The following is a 13,848-nucleotide window of genomic DNA, read 5'->3' on the forward strand; positions in this document are numbered from 1 at the left end:
GTACCTGCGTTGAAAGTCAAAACCAATGAAGGCTACCTGCGCTGGGCGAGATTGGCCAAGTGGCACAGTCATTCTGCAAGGTGTCAACTGCCCAGGAAGCTTCCAAACTGACACTTGGTTCAAGGAATTCGCCCTATGATGAGTAAGAGGTACTTAATCTCCATGTGGAAGCAAGGATCTCCAAGTGGACTCAAGAACTGAAGTTTAACTGAAGAGGGAGAGGACACAAGGCAGCTTTAGGTCATTCTCAAGCTGACTCATCCTTTCTCCAAATCTCCTATATATAGAGCTCTTCTATGAGGTCTAGGGAGGCTGGAATTTTATGCAAAGCAAGGAAGTGCTGTTGGTTTACAGTTAGAGCTATTGGGTGATTGCTTTTATAGAGGGGAAGAGGAGATTTCTTGCTTCTGGGGAGGTGCTGCTGGATTGGAGCCATTTATGGTTGTAACCTTCTCAGAACCTTTTTCTTCTATCAATAAAGCTTTGATGTTCTCCTATATACTTGTATTGCAATGATGTATTGTTTTTATCTGTATATTTGATTCATTCTAATCCATGCATCAGTTATGAGTACATGTTTCTTGTAGTTTCCCTCTCTGGTTTTTGCAGGATCTTTGTGTAGCTGGGCTGGCAAAGGGAGCAAGGAGCTGGGAACAAGAGGCAAAGAAAGAAGACAGGATCGACAAAAGCGAAAGACATCGGTTAGTCAATCTTTTCTTCCTTCTCTGTACTTTCATAAAGGAAAAATATCAAAGCTTTACTTTCAATTGTTGCTAAGGAACTATCACCCTTAGAGTAGGGATAGGGTCATTCCGAGTCGGATACTTTTCCCCACAACATCAATTCCCAAGGCATCTCACCAACCCTCATTGTGATTTCCTTAAAGCTAACCACCAACTGCGAGTCAGACTTAGGCTTGTGAAACTCCTTGTTCAAAGAATCCTTAGTATCTTCTAGTGATGCCAGATGATTATTAGAACAATACTTAATATACCAAGTTAGCGCGCGATCCTACAGAGCGGTAACTAATTGTGCCTTCTTTATATTGTCATTGGTAATATGCTACATGGTCCACACATCATCCACAACAAACCAAAACTATTATGTATCCTTACTCTCGATGCCCTTGAAAATAGGCAGCTTCATTATGTTCTCCATGTTGAATGGAGGTGGCAGTGGTGGAGGTGTGGGCGAAGGTGTATGAAATGGAGGTGAGACTGGAGATGGAGTGGAAGGTTGATTTATTTGAGGAAGCCCTTGAGTAATTAGCTGAATAGTGCTTTGCGACAGAGTTCGTTCCACCCCTTCGTTGTCACTCGTAGGGGGTCTAATCAAAGGACTATACTCTGGTCCTGATCCTTCGCTGTTTCTAAAGATTCGTCTACTTCGTGTATATCCAAACAGTAAGGCAATGGAATAACCTATTTTTCACACAACAACATTTTAATCGAGGTATTCAAAGATCTTAGATACTTACGTCGCGGTCCTCTGAATAATCTTTGCTCAAGTTAGCTGTAGTTGACTGAGGTATCAACCGCAAACTCTCTAACAAATCCTCCTATAATTCGATTGAGCTAGTGATCGACAGCCTACATGATCTTATCTTCAGAAGCTTCTAACCTTCGCACTAGCTCCAGATTCCACACTATTGGATCATCAAGCTTCCACCTCCCTTGGCCATTTTCCAACTTAGCTAACCACTCATATAATTCGATCGGGAAGGTGCGAAAGAAAACTTTGTGTATCAGCCTGAACTTTTGAAGCATGTACACTATGGCCAACCCTTCGCACTCTACCGTTGAGTAATTATTCTTAGCCTTCAATAATTTCCTATTCGTGAAGGCTATAGGGTGGTCCATCTCTCCCTCACCGACCTATGTTAGCACTGCACCCAATGAAATACACAAGGCATCAACATGTAAATGAAATTCATTTTTCCAATCAAGGAAGACCAAGATCAGTGCGGTGACCATCTTCTCTTTCAATATATCCAAATTGCGTTGACATTCTTCATCCCAATAGAATGTCCTTCTTCAGTAGTTTCTCCATCAATGTGGTAATATGAGCATAAGCCTTGATGGACTTCATATAGTATCTTGTATGTCCCAGTGTCGCGCGCAACTTCTTAACACTCCTCGGGGCCTCCAAATTCACTATCACCGTGATCTTGGTGGGGTCCACCATCAGCCCTTGCTTGCACACCACATGACCCAGCAAAATACCAAAGGGGACACAGAATAAACACTTCTTCAGATTCGGCGTGATCTGGTATCTGCGGCATGTATCCAAGATTAGGCGCAAACTTGCTACATGATGCTTCATTAAACCAAACACTATCCATTCATCAAAGTGTACTTCCAAAAACTTATGGACGAACTCCTTAAATGCTGCTATAACTATACGAGAGAATATTGCAGGCGCATTCTTGAGTCCAAACAGCAACACAGTATACTAGAAACAACCCCACTCTGTCGCGAAGGTTTTCTTACTCCTATCCTTTGGCGCAATCTTGATCTAATGGTACCCAAAAAACCCATCAGTGAATGAGTAGGCCTTGTGTCCTCTGACGTTTTCCAATACTTCATCTATAAACTGTGTCGGTAATGGGTCATGGACACATGCATCATTAAGTTTACTTAGATCTACACAAATCCTTATCTCACCCTTCTATTTCTTCTCATGAACCACCATCAAGCTCACCCAATCAGATTATTCCACAGGTTTAATGATGCCCGCTTCCAGCATCTTATCCAATTCCTGACGAACCTTTTCTTTGTATTTGGGATTAAGGTGGTACGACCTCTTCTTAATACCATTCGTGTTCAAATTAAAAGTAATCCTCATAACACCCAAGTCACTTACTATGCCCTTCAGGTCCAAAAACTTGGTAGGAAAAAGATCCTGGTATTCACAGAGTAACTCAACAGCTTTATCCACTGTGGCATCATCCCAGTAATCTCCAATTTTTGCAAACTTTGGTTCCGCTTCAGTACCAATGTTGACTTTCATTGTTTTCAATAGTGCGACAATGTTCAGGTTCTCTATTTGCAGAACTTTGACCTCACCATGTCCTTCTACCTCTAGAATGTTAATATTTCTTGGATCGTCATCCTCTTCTTTAGCTGTCACATTATAACATTCCAACGCATGGTGCAACTCAGTGCTCCAATTTGGTTGAACCCAATCCAAATGTTCTTGCCATGTTCTGAAGATAACTACCCTGATCTCTTGTAGTGGTTCATCAATGCTCGCAAAGCCATTCTCAAAGTTGAACGTCAATAAGAATCCTTCCCTCAATATATCCCACTCCGCGGTGCCATGATGGAGCTCCATGTCCAGATACCAATTCATAGGAATTGTATCCAAAGTATGGCGAAATAAATATACCCACTCCGGCTGGGGTTCCATTCCATAAGATTTATCCCATTTCTCTATGTGATCATGCGAATCATTTCTCCCATCATATTTCTCAGCCAATCAAGTGTTAGGGTGTCCAAATCACAACCTCATCATCCTTCTGTAATCTCGCCATCCATCAAAGATATCCTTGTGCGTACCCCACCATTGTGTGAGCATAGTTCCAAACACCAAATCCAATGCTTGGAAATGATGATCCTCAGGGACTTCACATTCAAACTCATCCAAAAACTTATCTACATCAGTTAAACCATCATAATAAGGTATATTCCTTACCTCTGATGAAACGCAGTGCAACGATTTAGTCATCATGTTACAATGCAGTGTGGATACTTCATGCAACCGATTCTACCAATGCTCCAACTCTTCATCTGAATTAGAGGTACAGGAGCTCTCCTGGTCCCATGCAATCCATCCATATGTCATCATATTGATCCAGTGCTGGTCTCATTCTATTATTTTGTAGATCTAATCCAGTTCATCTTCACTTTCTTCATAGTTGCAAACTGGTTTAGTGTAGTGTGACCCTTCTACAAGGTCCAACGATAGTACAAATTGAAGCGATTTCATCTCAAATGACGTTGTCCACTTTTTAAAATTGATGAACCCATTCATGTCAATGGCCCAGTCAATTCCTAAGAGCATAGGGTATGGATTGTTGCAATCAATGATTTCTATCACCTCAAAATCAGCCATTGCGCTCGCACCTTCTATATCAACAGTAAATTTATGTAATCATCCCATAGGGATGATCTTCTGTTGGTTTTCCATGCTAAGCTAGATCAAATACCACTACAATGCAAGTCTCCCCATTCTTTCCCATGTTTGTTTAGGAAAAATGTTCGTGTTAGACCCTAGATCCAAAATGACCTGGTCCATCTCCTAATCTCCTATCTGCGCAGTGAGCTTCATCTCACGTCCCATTCTTGCCTTATGTTTACCAATTTTTCTAACCAGATGGTGTCCATCAGGGATGTTATCCTTATTGGCGCATTTGTTCATTAACTCCTGCAGGCCCTTCACAGCCTTGCTGTCACACAGCAACTTCATGTAGGTTTCCAAGAATGTGGTGAGCATAGAGGGATCAACCTCTGCAAGCATGCTCGTGTCTTGTATCTTGTCTTAACTTCCTAAGGTGGATGCCTTAGCGAAGCTCTTCTTGGCTTCCATAAATTTTTCCTTTGCATGCTCTAAATCAAAGCCAACTTCCTTTTCTAGGGTCTTGCAGACCCATCCATCCTCTTTAGGTTGTTTTCCCTTATCATCTCTAGTCGTTATTCCACTCCTCATCACTATATTCATGTTGTCCTACATCTTAGCTATCAACAAAGGGAATTCTTCTATAGTGTGGTCAAACTGGCTGCAGTATTGACATGACGGGTGTGTATGATTCTGACACTCCCATTCATAGTGCCCTGGCATTCCATAGTTATAGCAAATAACCTGTCCACGAACTCTACCGAGTCCTCCTCCTCTGCGACCTCGTCCTCTTCCTTGATAACCTCCATGCAATCCTCATGCACCTTGATCTAGAGGCTGAGTTTCTGCTTTCATCCGGTATGTAGGTGTTCTTTCCATCATCAATTCATAACTGCAATAGTGGTGCTCATCATGGCCCACAGATTTAGAGGAGTGACAAAACTATTGCGATGTCTGAACAAACTTCTAAAGCAAATGACAATTATCCATTGTGTGTTTTCCAACCACCTAAAAAATAGCACACCATAGCGTAACTCCTATTTTCGGCCCAACTGGGGCTTCCAGTTTCAGGGAAATTGGTCCCCCTCCTATAATATAATTCCTGAAGATAGGGAAGTGGTCTTTGTCATGCCCCTGGCTCTTGCACTTCAGAAACCAGACTTCCGCATGCACCTCTGGTTTAGTCTCCTTCTCTTTCTTCAAGCTCTGCAATTCCAAGTAGAGATTCTACAACTGGAAGTGAATCTATTGTACCCCCAAAGTCACATCTTGAATAGGCATTGCATGCAATTTCATTGCAATTTCCAGGGCTTTCATCTGAGTTCCTAACTTCTGTTGTGATAAGGAAATTCTCAAATGGGGTAGAAGCGAAGCTATAAACCATTCACAATGATGACCATCTATGAGCTGCATATTAGCTTCGCGAATTACACATTTCAACCATTGATCCAATTCCAAAAGTGTCTCATCAACCCTCATCGTGATTTCCTTAAAGCCAACTACTAACTGTGAGTTAGACTTAGGCTTTCTAAACTCCTTGTTCAAAGCATCCTTAGTATCTTCTAGCGATGCGAGAGGATTATTAGAACAATACTTAATATACCAAGTCAGCGCACGATCCTACAGAGCAGTAACTAATTGTGCCTTCTTTATATTGTCATCGGTAATATGCTGTGTAGTCCACACATCATCCACAACAAACCAAAACTATTATGTATCCTCACTCCCGATGCCCTTGAAAATTGGCAGCTTAATTGTGTTCACCATGTTGAATTGAGGTGGCGGTAGTGGAGGTGTGGGTGAAGGTGTATGCGGTGGAGGTGGGGGCAGAGGTGGAGTAGAGGGTTGATTTATTTGAGGAAGCCCCTGAGTGATTAGCTGAACAGTGATTCACGGCGGAGTTCGTTCCACCCCTTCGTCGTCACTTACATGGGGTCCAATCAAAGGACTATACTGTGGTCCTGATCCTTCGTGCTTTCTAAAGATTTGTCTACTTCACGTAGATCCGAACAAGGTAATGGCATAACCCGTTTTTCACACAACAACATTTTAATCCAGGTATTCAAAGATCTTAGGTACTTACATCGTAGTCATTTTAAAATCTTCGCTCCCGTTCACTGTAGCTAACTGAGGTATCAACTGCAAACTCTGTAACAAATCCTCTTATAATTCGATCAAGCTAGTGATCCAACCTTCGCACTAGCTCCAGAGTCCACACTATCAGACCATCAAGCTTCCACCTCCCTTGGTCATCTGCCAACTTAGCTAACCACTCATATAATTCAATGGGGAAGGTGCAAAAGAAATTTTTTTGTATCTCCATATACAAATATCTGTCCAACCATTGTTCCTTTGACAGGCGCAGGTTCTTGTTCTCTTGCGCCATGAATTCGTGAATCTTCCTACCCAACCACTTTTCAATTTCCTTCTTGGTCAGATTCCATTGATGCAACATCACACATTTCCTTAAGCAGATCATGGTCTCGACAATGGAACCATTTGTTGGCTTAGGGGGTCCTGACCCAAGTTCAGATTTAGTTGCACTAAACAAAACCCTGCACTACTGGCCCTTTTGGTAAAAACCTACGTAGCGCAAGCTGAAGTCTCACCTGAAGCAGTATGGGGGGATGATGGAACCAATTTTCCGCATCTAGGGATCAGTGTGATGTCTTTTAGCACCCTAGATCTGCCTTCATTCAAATATATAAGGCCCTAGGGTTGGTACTATACCTCTGTTTAAGAAACCCTTAGATCTTCACGAAGGTCTACGATCAGCTTTTGCAGACCCTCAATAGTTTATTCATCCACTTATGTGTACCAGAAAAGAGCCCTAGATTTGAGCTCGCACATATCTGCTTAAGTATTTGATAAACAAAATAGAATGTATCACAGTCTTTGCGGAAGTACTTAACATGCATTGTGTATAGTTATTAAGACTTATTCCATAAAGTCATGCATCATTAGATCAATATTTCATCAATAAATTATTCATCCACAACATATATTGTAAACAAAAGTAAATAGAAGTAAATAGATAAACACATGAATTCTTCAATAGTCTTCTTTATTGATCTTCAATACGGTGTTACAAACTCAAAACTACCCTGCTCACTCAGCTGCAGGGGTCTGCTCACTCAGTTGCAGACTCTACCTAGGCTTTTGTGCACTCAGTTGGAGAGTTGTTCTCTCCTATCTGATCACTTCTCTGTGCTATCTTCTATTGAACCATCACATACATAATCTCCATAGACTCTCTAAGACATGCCTATTTATACAATCCCATGGTCTGCGGACCATGGGTAGATCTCAAAGCCAACTCAACTTTACATAAACAAGGGGCTAAAACCCCCTCTTTCTCCTAATCATCTATGTGCTCCACATCCACAAATCGTGAAGACTTTACATCTTTTACAAAAATTACATCAAAACTTGGGTTATTTTAACCCCAAAACTGACCCAGGGGACCCCATTCAAACACTTAGATATCTATAACCTCCAATGAAGAAAAATTATTTTGTTCAAAATAATCCTTGTAATTATCTGGAACTTCTTTCCATGCTATGGATATTTTGGTCCTTGAGAATTTTTATCTTGATATTTTTCTTTTTTGTTTGGGAGACAATGATGTTCAAATTATTTGGTACATTTTCCTCCTTTTTTTTTTTATATTCTAATTCTTTTTAGGTATTCCTCTTGAAAATTTTATTGGAGTATCTAGTAGATTTGAACTCTTGTTGTTTCAGTTGTATCTCGATTCTCCTTCAATGGATGCTTTGATGTGGTGTTTTTCTCTGTGTCTTCAATATTTATATCCCCTGTCTCAGGTGCATCATTATTATATGTCTCTTGCATCGATGATTCTTCATTTTTTATGTTCTACTCCTGCGGGTTAGGGTTTGGAGGAGCCCTACTTCTTTTATTTTTCATTCTTAGAACCATATCCTCATCTGAGACTTTGAAAACATGATTTCTGATTAAAAATTCCTTCCAGTTATGATTTAGTCCTTTCAACTTTTCTTCAACAATAATCTGTACTAGTCCATGGTGATAAAGAGCGCTATCAACATTCTTGGAGTTCCTTTGAATATTGAAGGCCAATTTCTTTAAACTATTCAACGGATAATCTGTCAAATTTATCTCTTTACCCTTTACAAAGTGCATTAACAACCCAACATTGTAAAACAAGGTGACTCCATATTCTCCTTCACATGTAATAAATTTTTGCAAAACAAATAATAAATTTCACCATTTATTTCTAATTGTATATAGTGGAATACCTTTTGTGATTGTTGATATGTCAATGTTTGGATTTTGTAGGAAGGATTACTGAGTGGAAAATGGAATTCACCCATGGTATTCATCCACCCATAGTATTCATCTGCCCATGGAATTTACCCATGGTATTGTAAGTGGCATCCACCCATGGTATTCATCCACCGATGGTATTTATCCACCCATGGAATTTACCCATGATATTGTAAGTGGCATCCACCCATGGTATTGTATGTGGCATCCACCCCCTTTTTTTTTTTTTACAGAATCGGGTACTTATGTATTATAAAAGCCAACAAAACAGAGTTCTAGTACATAAGGAAAATAGATCTGAGAGCTGAGGATCAAAAGCGGGTTCGCAGACCCAGTTTCCTCATTGCTACTCTTAGTAAAACAGAAAGCAAAATAAAAACGACTATATTGCCGTACAAAGGAGCCACCTATCCAGCAAAATTTACAATGCATAGCCTTTATGGAAGATTCTGAGTGACAGAATCATCAGGAAGCGGATCTTTCCTGATGCTGGCTTTAGTTGAAGCCTCTGCTTGGAAGCTCTGAGTAAGGGAGCGGATGTGCTCAATGGCCTCCTCCAAATGACTGCATCTCTCCTTCAGCGTTTCTATCTCAGCCTTTCTTTTCTCCAACTTCTTGCGCTTCGAATTCCTGTCTGCCTGATAATCGTCCTTCAACTCATTGAGTTGCTTAGTCAAACGATTGATCATGAAAGTGTGGGTCTTGTACATGGTGCAATCCTTGTTGTTGAAGATCTTGTCAAGAGGGTTGCTGGCCTGATCCTGAGCGGTTGTTTGGTCCTGTTGATCTGCCATCCGAGCTACTTGATGCTGAGTAATTTGAGAATGGGGAAGCGGGCCGAGATCAGATGGGGCGAGGAAACCAGAGGGGGGAGCTGTGAAGGGAAGGGAATAAGTTAGAAATAAGGAGAGCGGAGCTACACATGGAGGGGCGAAGAGGACCAGAGGGACCTGAGGAGCTCTGCTGCAACTATTGATCCAACTGTTAGTGAACTTAAACACCAGAGGAACGAAAATAGAGATTACCTCGATCAGGGAGCGCTGAACACGCTTCCGATGGGGGCGGTCTGCTTCAGGAGAATGTCGACGCCTGAGAATTACGCACTGAAGGAACCCAGCAAAGATGAAGTGTGCATGGTCGCTTTGATCTGGGCTTCTATAAATAGCTTGATGAGGTTCCCCCCATTACTTGGGCCAAGTCTTAGATGATCTGCTCATGAAGTGATTGAGATCTTCAAATAAGATCTTGCTGCACGTGAAATGGATGGCGAGGCGTTGAAACAGAGAGTCGATGCAGAGAATATCTGCTGAGTGTACCTGAGACTCATTTGAAAGGCTGACTGATATGGCATGGAATGGGGTTGGGGACCTGTTCTGAGTAGTATAGTACCGATTTGGGCTTTCGAGAGGATAAAGCAGGAGGAATGAGGAATCGATAGGGTATCGATCTCGGGCAGTGCGGGATCTAAGATGAGGAAGCAAATCCTGCTTCAGATTCGAAGTGCACTCTCCATATGGGCGGAAATGATGACTGCCTGATGAGTCAGAGGGGAGATCACGAGAGGGATGAGAGTGCATTGCTCTGGGATTGAAGGGAGAGGAGAAAGACGGCGGAGCGAGGGGGAAAGGAGAATCTAAGGATGAGAGACCGGTGAAGTGATTGCTGATATGACAAATTCTGAAGACGCTGTTCTTGTATGCTGTCTGACAGTTTGGTTTCTTATGGTATCGCCCTTTCATATATTCTTTCATTCTCGCAAACCTGTCCTTGCTGCCTGTTGACTGCCTTGCTTGCTAAGGAGTCCGCCTCTGCGTTATTTTCTCTTAGCACGTGCCTAAAGGTTACTTCACCCATATTTCTGATGTTGTCGTTGATCCTCATCCTTATGTTGTTGAGGCCTGCTTTGCTGAATTCTTTGTCTGTGCTCATGGCTGAGATGATGATGGTCGAGTCCCCAATAATGATGGCGTTCCTTAATCCCAATCTGGAAAGAATTTCGGTGCCTAGGAATAAGCTATAAGCTTCAGCTATGTTATTCGAGGCCTTTCCAAGTCCCCATTCATAACTGCAGATGGAAATCCCCTTATGGTCTTTAATTATGCCTCCTGCTCCTGCTTCTCCGGGATTGTTCTTTGATGCGCCATCAAAGAAAAGAAGGGGGCGATTTTGATTGGAAATCCATTTCCTTACCTCTTCTTTTGTTCCCCTGAGTTTCCAGTTGGAAAGCTTCTGATGTGCTTTGTTCTGGGGGGGAGGACTCTGAGAGTGGCTAATGTTGAAGCTACTGTACCAATCTCTTTCGTCTTGCGCCCAGCTCGTCTGGTCTAGAGGAGCTATGAAGTTTGCGCTGACAGCTTCAAAAATGTTAGCAATTGTTTTTGCTATGACATTGTCTAATTTGGGCGCTTTGTTGTTAAAAACGTGATTGTTCCTAACTAGCCAGAGATTCCAGCATAGGGTAGGAGGGATGCACTTCCACACTCTGAGTAGATTATTCTTTCCTTTTCTAGAATGAGGGAAATCTTTCTTCCAGTTCTTCTGTAGATTGTGCATCTGGTCGGGAATTCCCCGAATATCCAAGGGGCTTGTTAACTGTTTCCAACAACTTTTAGCGAAGGGGCAAAGAAGGAAGGAGTGCTGAATAGACTCCTCCTCTGATCAGCAGAAACAACGGATTGAAGGGCCTTGAATTCCTCTCTTTCGCAGATTCTCAGCTGTAAGAATTTTCCCTTTTAAAAGGGTCCAATTGAAATGTTTTACCTTTGGGAGGCATTCTGACTTCCAGGCAGCTGTGTGAAGGTTCCATTTTGGTGCAGGGTTTATATTTTGTAAAGATTTATATCCTTCTTTTACTGAGAAGGACCCTCCCCCCATGTCCCAGATGTATCTGTCTTTGTTCTCCTTGTTGGTTGGTGCTGATCCAGAGAGTGAAAGCTTCAATGTGAGCCAGAGTTCTTTGAGGTCTAGAGGAAGTTGCGGATCTTTCCAGGCAAGCCATCTATTTTGGTTCCACAGAGATATATCGTACAGGGTGATTATCTTTCGTTCCTCCATCCAATCTTGCAGGGGCCTGAGCTCTTGTAGATGGTTTCTTGGGTTGGAGTTCATTATTCTATCAGACCATATTTTGATGTTCTTTCCGTTGCCTGGGAGTTTGGAGACATTTTCTCTGAAGTGTGCCAAAACTTTCTTGATGAGACGCCACATCGGCGTTCAAGGCCTGTCTGTTATTGGTTCATTGAGGATGTTGGAGTTTGGACCTCTGAGATATTTTCTTTTTATTGTCTCCACCCACCACAAACCATTTCCTGTGAGAATCCTCCAAATCAGTTTGAGCCCCAACGCCTGGTTGGAAAGGCTTGGAATTTTTATGGAGAGACCTCCTTTTTCATAAGGAAGAGTGACTTGGTCCCAGTTGACAAGGCTGAATTTCTTTGTGTCCTGTTTACCTCCCTGCCAGAGAAAACTTCTCATTATGAGTTCCATATGTTTGTGGATACTTGCAGGAGCCATAATTACCGCATATTGGTAAATTGGGAGACCTGAAAGGACAGACTTTATGAGGATGGTTCTGCCAGCTAGGTTTAGCCAAGAGGCGCCCCAACTCAAGAGTAGGCCTTTCATCTTTTCAATATGATTTGTCCAAACCTCTGATTTGATGTGTTCCTTTGCCAGGGTAGACCCAAGTAAGAAAATGAGCTCCAATTTTTTTGTAGTGGAATGTCCAAAATTTGGGCTATTCTTTGCTGTGTCTGATAGGGCACATTCCAGGTGTACAGTTTGCATTTCCTGTTGTTCAGTTTGCCTTCGGAAGCTTGAAGGAATGCATCCAAAACTCTTTTGAACCTCCTAGCCATCAAACTGGAGGCTCCCCCAATTAATAAGGTGTCATCCGCGAATAGCGAATGGTTTATCTCCTTTATTCCTCTTTCAATGCGTATTCCTGTGATTTCTTTTTTGTTGCGAAGATTTTCTAGATGAACACTCAGAGTCTCCGCCATGATAATGTAGAGGAAAGGGGAGAGGGGGCAACCTTGCCTTAGCCCCCTGGAACTTCTGAAGAAATTGCTAGGGCGACCGTTGATTAGCGGGGCAGTCCAGGGGTTGGAGATACACCTGCTGATGATGCTAACAAAGTTGGAGGAGAAGCCAAATTTTTTTAGGACTGCACTTAAGAAGGAGTGGTCCACTCGATCAAATGCGTTGGCCATGTCCAGTTTGATGATCATTCCACGTTCTCCTCTATTGTGGCTGCTATGAATGGCTTCTTGGATTAAAATAACATTATCTATAATCTGCCTCTTTGGGACAAAGCCGCCCTGATTCTCTGAAATTAGAAGAGGGAGAAGATTCTTCAGCCTATTGGCAATTACTTTTGTTATGATCTTGTATGAAACATTGCAGAGCGAAATGGGCCGGAACCTATCAAAAGATTTGGGGTTTGCTTCCTTGGGAATCAAAGCTATGTGCGAAGACTTTGTGTTGTCCCCCAACTTGTGTTTTCTAAATACATTTTTTACCATTCTCACAAAATCTTTCTTTATAGTTTCCCAGTGCTGCCTGTAAAAAGCGACTGTAAATCCGTCCGGCCCCGGAGCCTTATCTTGCTGCATACTGAAGGTGGCTTCTTTGATTTCTTCTACTGTAGGATCTTGCTCCAACTTGTTGTTGTGTTCCTCTGTTATTTTGCTCTCTATTACACTTAGGAATGCAGCGCTGTCATATTGTTGGGGATCTGCCGAAAGAAGAGCCTTGAAGTGATGAGATGTTGCGTTTTTTATGTCTTCTTGCTCCTTCAACTCTCTCCCTTCCACTTCTATTTTGTCTATCTGATTGCTGGCTCTTCTGATTTTGACAATATTGTGAAAGAAAGAAGTATTTTTATCCCCAGCTTTCAACCATAAGCAGCGAGATTTCATTCTTTGCTCCTCTTCCTCCACGCGGCTTTGCCGATATAGCTCTTTGTACAAGTTTTTTTCCTTCTCTAGATCTTCTGTTGTGTATTGCATCTGTTCTTTTTCTTTGTGCCAGCTCTCCATCTCTGTTAACAGCTCTGTTTTCTTTTTCCTTTCAGAGGTTGCTTTCTCCCTCGCCCATTGCTTTATGACTATCCCGAGATGTTTTATCTTTGTTTCCCATACGAAATGTGGCGAGCCTAGCACTTCATTTGCCCACTGATTTCGTACAAGGGTGCGAAAGTCTTCATGAGAGTCCCAGGCTTTGTTATATTTGAAAGGAAGGGGACCTAAGTTTATTCCTTTGTCCAAGGTGAGGACCACGGCCTTATGGTCCGATGCTGTGCCATGAATAATATAACTCCTGATTGCTTGGAAATTACCTGCTACACCTTCCTGAATTAGGAACCTGTCCAGGCTCTCTTTTATATTGTGTGATCCTGTTCTCTTATTGGTCCATGTGTATTTGCCA

This window comes from Pinus tabuliformis, chromosome 2_2, assembly GCF_031772625.1.
Source record: "Pinus tabuliformis cultivar Carrire ecotype Pingquan chromosome 2_2, CPIR1, whole genome shotgun sequence".
Classification (NCBI taxonomy): domain Eukaryota; kingdom Viridiplantae; phylum Streptophyta; class Pinopsida; order Pinales; family Pinaceae; genus Pinus; species Pinus tabuliformis.